The following is an 8,350-nucleotide window of genomic DNA, read 5'->3' on the forward strand; positions in this document are numbered from 1 at the left end:
TAAGACTGTTAGAGAATTCACGTAGTCTGATGTGTAGCAAGAAATGGTGCGGGTAATTATTGATGCTGAACAATTTTGACAGATGTGAACTTATTTGACACTCTCTTGACAGTTGCGGTGTTTTGGTAGTATGAGCCATTCCTTGTTGCACTAGACCATGGTAGGTGACTTTGTAGCCACTCCAGCATCTTTCTATTTTGAATCTTTCTACTTCATATGCAGACAATGTCAATCCATCTGAGTGTTTATATTCTCACATCATTTGGCCTTAAGTGGTGCACCTCACTTTGGGGAGTTAGTTGACGTAGCATGATCAGATTTTCAGAGAGGAATACATTAGTCATAACTGCAACAAAGAATACCTCAAATGGCTGGTTGCGCAGTCCGCTGCTAAGGAAATTTAATACAAACTGCCAGGACTATAAGGGGACTCCCCAAACAATGAGAAAACAGCTGCACTTTGCAGTCACTCCCCGCCCCCAAAACATGGAGTACAAATGCTATAGCAGTTTGTACTCCTTAATACCCAAAAACAGGGCTGCCCCTTCCACCATCTACACTTTGCAAAAATCCACTTTTGCTGCTGCAGATGTCTTAGAGATCTTTGCTTATAATCCTGTGGCATGAGTTCCATGTTATACCTTGCACAACTGGCTCCTTTTCCTGCATTCAACTGCCTTTTCACTCTGGTTTAATATAGTATCAGCTGTGGCAATGTTGTCTGATCTAAATCACTTTTGAACCAGGACACTAGTTCAGTCATGTCATTACGTGGATTCTAGGATTTCAAAAATTGACTCCAGGCTGGGTTCATAGGTTGTTTCCATACCTGAATCTCCTGGACCCATAGAATCACAAGGCTTTTGAACACAAGCAACTCTACTTTTTACTCTGAAAAAATATGAAACCGCTTGGTACCACACATCATTATCCAACAGCTCCATGAGCATGGCTTTTGAGACTACTTGAAATGTAATTTATGATAATTTCTCACTAATCAGTATTTCATCTGCAGTATTTCAGGCATTTTCACAGACTCAAGAGAGCATCATCCCACAGGGAAATGTACAGAGGGTGAGTTTTTATTAGCTTTTTTTATTTACAGTATAATTTCCATACTGTATGCACTAATTCACTGTCCATTTCCCTCCTTGTTTAAAATGCATTTTCAGTTTGTATTTTCTCTAGCTTCATAACTTTATTTTATTAATGAAAGGCTTTAAAGTGTTAACACATGGTAAAGGATTTAGTCTCTTGATACAGAAATCTATTTATACATGAATAGTCATTTTAACTTCATTCCTAATGTTTCTGAATTACTGCAAAAGTCACCCTCTTTCATTTTCAAAATTCTTTGGAATTTTTGAATCTCACATTATATGAGTGTGGGACCAGCCTCCACATCTAACAGGTTTAACAATGACAGTCATTCTCCCCACGAACTATACGTGACTGGAACAGGAAATGGAGGTAATGACAGTGGCACGTTAAGTGCCCTCCGCCACACACCGTTGGGTGGCTCATGGAGTATAAATGTAGATGTAGATGTAGAATGATTTTGCAGTTATTTAGAGGGAGGTTGTGTGGTGTAGAGTTGTTCTGTGTTGTACAGTTTTATGACTTCTGGTTGGGTAGTTCCTTCCTGCCCTCCCATGTGTAGTGAGGAGGAATGACTGTAGGCACGCTTCAATATGCACCTTAATCTTTATTACCTTATTCCCATCATTCATGTGCAAGACATACCTACACATACATCTATACTTTGCAAACCAGTGTGAAGTGCATGGTAGAGGGTACATCCCATTGTACCTGTTATTTGGGTTTCTTACCATTCCATTCATGTATGGAGCAAGGGAAGAATGATTGATTGAATGCCTCTGTGTGTGCAGTAATTAGTCTAATGTTATTCTCACAATCCATTGGTGAGCGATATACAGGGTGTTACAAAAAGGTACGGCCAAACTTTCAGGAAACATTCCTCACACACAAATAAAGAAAAGATGTTATGTGGACATGTGTCCGGAAACGCTTAATTTCCATGTTAGAGCTCATTTTAGTTTTGTCAGTATGTACTGTACTTCCTCGATTCACCGCCATGATTTCATACAGGATACTCTGCCTGTGCTGCTAGAACATGTGCCTTTACAAGTACGACACAACATTTGGTTCATGCACGATGGAGCTCCTGCACATTTCAGTCGAAGTGTTCGTACGCTTCTCAACAACAGATTCGGTGACCGATGGATTGGTAGAGGTGGACCAATTCCATGGCCTCCATGCTCTCCTGATCTCAATCCTCTTGACTTTCATTTATGGGGGCATTTGAAAGCTCTTGTCTACGCAACCCCGGTACCAAATGCAGAGACTCTTCGTGCTCGTATTGTGGGTGGCTATGATACAATACACCATTCTCTAGGGCTGCATCAGCGCATCAGGGATTCCATGTGATGAAGGGTGGATGCATGTATCCTCGCTAATGGAGGACATTTTGAACATTTCCTGTAACAAAGTGTTTGAAGTCATGCTGGTACGTTCTGTTGCTGTGTCTTTCCATTCCATGATTAATGTGATTAGAAGAGAAGTAATAAAATGAGCTCTAACATGGAAAGTAAGTGTTTCCGAACACATGTCCACATAACATATTTTCTTTCTTTGTGTGTGAGGCATGTTTCCTGAAAGTTTGGCCGTACCTTTTTGTAACACCCTGTATGGGGCTTTATAGTACATTCCTATAGTCATCATTCAAAGCCAGTTCTTGAAACTTTTTTAATAGACTTTCTCAGGATTGTTTATGTCTGTCTTCAGGAGTCTTCCAGTTCAGTTTCTTCAGTATCTCTTTGACAGTTCCCATGGATCAAACAAACCTGGTACCATTTGTGCTGCCTTCCCTGTATACATTCAATATCCCCTGTTAGTCCTATTTGGTAAGGGTTCCACCTACTTGAGCAAAATTCTACAACTATTCACACAAGTGATGTGTAAGCAATCTCCTTTGTAGATTGATTCCACTTTCTCCGTCTTCTACCAATAAACTGAAGTCTCCCATCTGCTTTACATATGACTGAGCTTATGTGATCATTCCATCTCAAAAAATCCCTGCAAAATGTTACAAACACCTGGGTGTATGAATTGACCGATTCCAACAGTGACTCAATGATATTACAGTCATAGGATACTATGTTTTTTTGTTTTGTGAAGTGCACAGTTTTACATATCCGGACATTTAAGGCTAGTTCCCAATCTTTGCACCACTTTGAAATCTTATGAAGACCTGACTGAATATTTATGAAGCTTCTTTTGCACAGTACTTCTGGGGCCCACCTGAAGTTACTTCTACATCAGACGATGACTCTCCATCCAAGATATAACATGCTGCATCCTCCCTGCCAAATAAAAATCATCAATCCAGTCACAAATTTCATTTGATTCCCCATATGACTGTACTTTTGACAATAAGTGTAGGTCTGGTACTGAGTCAAATGTTTTTTCAGAAATCAAGAAATACTGTATCTACCTGACTGCCTTGATCCAAAGCTTTCAGTACCAGTACATCATGTGAGTAAACTGTGAGTTGAGTTTCATGTGATTGATGTTTTTGGAATGCATGCTGGTTGACATTGAGGAGGTCATTCTGTTCAAGACACCTAAGTATGTTTGAGCTCAGAATACATTCTAAGATTCTACAACAAATCGATGTCAAAGATATTGGATCACTTCTACTACCCTTCTTCTAGATAGGTGCAACAGTGTGCATTTTTCCAAGAACTGTACATGGATTTTTGTTTGAGGGATATACAATAGATTATAATTAGGAGAAGGGCTAACTCAGCCACAAGTTCAGTATATAATCTGATAGGAATTCCATCATGCCCTGGAAGTTCATTCAGTAATAAAAATTTCAGCTGTTTCTCAACACCACTGATGCTAATACTTACTTCATTCATCTTTTCAGTGATACAAGAATTAATTAGGGGCAGTTCTCCTGGGTTTTCTTTGTAAAGAAGCATTTGAAAACAGAGTTAAACATTTCAGCTTTTTCTGTGCTACCCTTAGTTTCAGCTCTTGTCTCATTTGCTAGGGACTGGGCACTAACTTTGGTGCTATTAACAGCCTCTACAAACGATCAGAATTTCTTTGGGTTTTGCAAAATATCATTGACAGTATTCTGCTACAGTAGTCACTGAAGGCACCACACATCGCTCTCTTGACAACCAAATGTGTTTCATTCAGCATCTCTCTATCTATAGCCCTAAGCTTTGTTTTACACATATTACGCAGCAGTTTCTGTTTGTTTAGAAGTTTCTTTACAGTGACTGTATACCATGGAGAGTTCCTCCCATTATAAACTGTTCTGCTGGGTATGTATGTATCCAGTCCATGGTCAACTATTCTTTTACACCCGAGCAAGAGTTCCTCTACTTGCTCCTGCCCTGTACCAAAAGTTTGAGATATGACACTACTGATTTTTTATGTAGTTTGCTGATCATATAAATCTTTCTGATTGTACTAGTATCCTTTGTACTTTGGTAAACGTTGTCGCCACAACTGCATCATGGTCACTGATACCAGTTTCAGTGTGGACATCCTCAAAGAGGTCAGGTGTGTTTGTTGCCATTAGGTCCACTATATTTCCATGACGAGTGGGATTTTGAATTATCTGTTCTAGGTAGTTTTCAGAGGAGGCATTTAGTAATGATTTACATGATGTCTCAGCACGTCTGCCACTAACAAAACTGTAATTTTCCCAATTAATTGTTGTATGGTCAATGTTTCCACCAATGATTACAATATGACTGGGGAACTTATATACAAGTGAACCAAGGTTTTCTCTGAAGTTTTTGGTTAAATCAGCAGACAAGTCTCGTGGGCAATAGAATGATCCAATTATATCATTTTATGCCCACCTCTGATATTGAGTCTTGCTCAAACAATCTCTCACACAGCTTCAATTTCTCTCTTGATGGATCTGAGTTTCTTGTCTGTTGTGACAAATACACCACTGCCGTTTCCCATTTGCCTGTCCTTTTGGTATACGCCTAAATTTTCCCCAAAAATTCCACTGCTATCAATTTCAGGTACCTATTATTATGTGAGCTTCACTGTTTTTTAGGAGTGCTTCAATCTCTGGCATTTGTTTTGAATGATTCAGCAATTAACCATTACAATTTTAATACTCTTACCTGTGGGAGGCATATCTTTTGATCTTACACTGATACTTCTGGGTTTCCTACAGCTATCACTATCAGGACTTGATGGAGAGTTGCTTAATCAAAAAAAAAAAAAAAAAAAAAAAACCCTTATGTGCACTCCACACACACTCAGCTATATGAGTAGCAGCCTCTGATGTGCAGTGCACACTTGACTCTTTTAGGGGGGGGGGGAGGGGGGGCTACAATTATCAACCATGTGTTACAGCTCCAGTAAGTTGCAGCTAACCTGTCACAAAACCTTCAAAGTCTCTGGTTCAGCTCTTCTACTTGACCCAGAACCAAAAGGCCATTATCAGTTCTGGGGATGATGCTGCAAATTGCGAGCTTCATTGAAACTCCATGCGCAAGGCTTATCTTCTCAACCTTCTCCGCCAGTCATTGGAATAACCCAAGTATGACCTTGGAGCCCAGATGGCAGGCATCATTTGTTCCAACACACCCCATGCACATTGAGTGCACCTGGTGTCCTTTCCTGTCCCTTGCTGACATTACCGTAAGGAATACCATCATTTGTCATGCGTTTGAACAGCTGGTGATTAATAGACCCCTATGCTTTTGTGTTTTGCCTCCTCTTGATACCAGATAAAACAGGTTTCCCCAAAACAGGAGAAGTGAGTCCCAATGGCTCAGTTTCAGTTTCAGTGAAAGACAGCACCTCAGACTTGTTGCTTAGGGGAATCGTTACAACACCCTTAGTCCTCTCTGGTCCCTGTCCACCTTGTACAGTGCTGTTATATCTACCATTGACACACTACTTGCAGTCAAGTGGATGAGTAATAACAGATACTGTGTTTTGTGTAGAGGAAACAGGATCCATAGGAGAGGATAGCACTTGAGCTACCTCTGGTCCTGGTATCATGGGTACATGACTCCTAGGAGCTCTTCCAACACACTGATTCACAGCAGCTGCCAGGCATTTGACAGTAACCAGTGTGATTTCCAGCTGCTTACAAATGACAACTTACTCATCAAAATGTTCAAGAACAGCATTCACAATGAGGCTGCATTTTAGATCGCACGGTGTATTACAGAACAGTGAACAAATAACTTTAAATTAAGCTTGCTGATTACATGTTAATCTGTTAAGCTAACAAGTTGCTAATTCCCTACAAGAATTGAAGCAAATCCACAAAACAAGCTTTCTATTAAGGGAATACAAAAACCTGTGGTAAAAGATACCAGTTTCCTAAAATATTTTGAGGTTTATTATAATTGTTAATAAACTCTAAAACAGAATTAATTTACAATAAATGTAGATAATATATAGGGCCACTCCACTTTAAGGGAAAACTAAATATAACACAATATGTTAGTTAGAATATCTGCTACAGTAGCTAAATCACAAACGCCATATGACCGAGCCTGTAAAACTATGCTGCTAGTGGAGCCAAAACAATATTGCACAGTCCATTTCCACTTTGTCAGTGGACTGCTTCTGGAGGGGCACTAAGGTACTGAAACATGGATTTTGGTGTGTTTGAGGACTGCAGATACTTACCTCCAAGAAAAAAATTTTGTGACTATCCCTCACAATTTAGGCTTTCTGTTGTTTTCCTAAACCATTTGATAAAATTGTCGGAAGATCAAGAGCACCAACTGAACTTACATATTTTATGTATTACAGTGAACAATAACCAACTCTGATTCAAAGAAAATGATGTGTGAATCTGTTTTCTGTTATTGCACCAAGAAACGTATTTACGAACTATTTTATGAAAAGGATAGTTGCTACTCGCCATGTAACGGAGATGTTTGAGTCACAGATAGGCACAACAAAAAGACTGTCACAAAATAAGCTTTCAGCCAACAATACCTTTGTCAAAAATAGACCGCACACACACCAATGACTGCAGTGGCTGACATCTCTGCTATATGGTGAGTAGCAAATATCCTTTTCATAATATTGTTTCATTCCATCCTGGATTTTCCATTGGTTGTTTCATTTACCAACTAATAGTATTTTAAATCTTTGCTAAATATGTTGAAAGGTGAGTTGAGAGGATCCTCCAACCTAAATTTATTTTTTTAAGCTGTAATATGTTTTCTTGAGAGAATATGAAGTACTGTGCTACATAACCACAAGAACAAGAAATATTATACATAATTTGTGTAAGCTGATCAACTGAAAATTATCACTTGCTATAAGTATACACAATTTCTGGCTGAAACAAATTTTAAATATTTGTTCAGGGTTCAGATGTTACAGTTGATATCACTATGATGGTTTGAATTTGTGAGAAATGAAAACATATTTCAATCTGTGAAAATGTTAATTAGTTGAGAACTATGAGAACTAATTGTAGCAATAATATGATCACATATTAAAAATAAACATTTTATTTCTGTGTTTTGTACATTTAAACTAGGAAATGTCTTTTTGGACAAAGTCTCGTCTTTGGTGTTTCACATACACATAAGCATGTCTTATTTCAACGTTTCACTCAGTTTTCAGAACTTTTAACAGAAATGGTGAATTACGGGCAAATAGGAAGTTCAGCCTATTGTCTGTTTTAGAGAGCTGTTAACTGCTAAAACTGCTGTAACAGCTTCCATTACAAATGCAAGCAAGCAATTGTTGATAAGCATTATCTATGCCAGTTTACAAAAATATGTTATAGCTATTTAGCATATCATATTAATATGATCTCAAATGTCCATTCAAGAACAACCGCTTGTAGAGCTTACGTGATTTCTACAAACAGCTATGTTTGTAATTACTAATAATGTATACAAAAGTCCTTGGGCCAGCTCTTCATTATATAAGAGATATAAATTCTATTTTTTCCCTCTGATAGTAACAGCAGCCAAAATCTGCCTCAGAACCACACATTAGTTGGGTTTGCTCTTATGTTCCAAAACAGCACATTATTGCTAGGCTGCATACATACATGGTTGATTTGTCACTTGTCTCATTATGATTCATGAAAAAATAATTGTAGGAGTGAGAGTGCTTTACAGTGTATGTAATGTATGATACTTCAGGCAACACTGAATCTCATTTGCAAACTACCTCACCTTTACAAAGTTTCAAATAATTTCATTTTTTATACGAATAATATATGATACTGCACTTTTCCTAAGAAATAAATAATGATAATCTCACTTGTTTGTATTTGAGTAAGATGACTAATGGACTAGCA

General features: G+C 38.3%; 1 protein-coding gene across 1 annotated transcript in view; it reads right to left on the reverse strand.

Moving 5' to 3' along the window:
- Nucleotides 1–7,602: 7,602 nt before the first annotated feature.
- LOC126413030 (bumetanide-sensitive sodium-(potassium)-chloride cotransporter) overlaps nt 7,603–8,350 on the reverse strand; it is a 220,368-nt gene continuing 219,620 nt past the window's right edge. The window contains exon 19 of the mRNA XM_050082924.1: nt 7,603–8,350. This exon is cut by the window's right edge and continues 290 nt beyond it. The gene's annotated coding sequence lies outside the window, so the exon portion shown is untranslated.

Source organism: Schistocerca serialis, chromosome 7 (genome assembly GCF_023864345.2).
Source record: "Schistocerca serialis cubense isolate TAMUIC-IGC-003099 chromosome 7, iqSchSeri2.2, whole genome shotgun sequence".
NCBI classification, from domain to species: Eukaryota; Metazoa; Arthropoda; class Insecta; order Orthoptera; family Acrididae; genus Schistocerca; species Schistocerca serialis.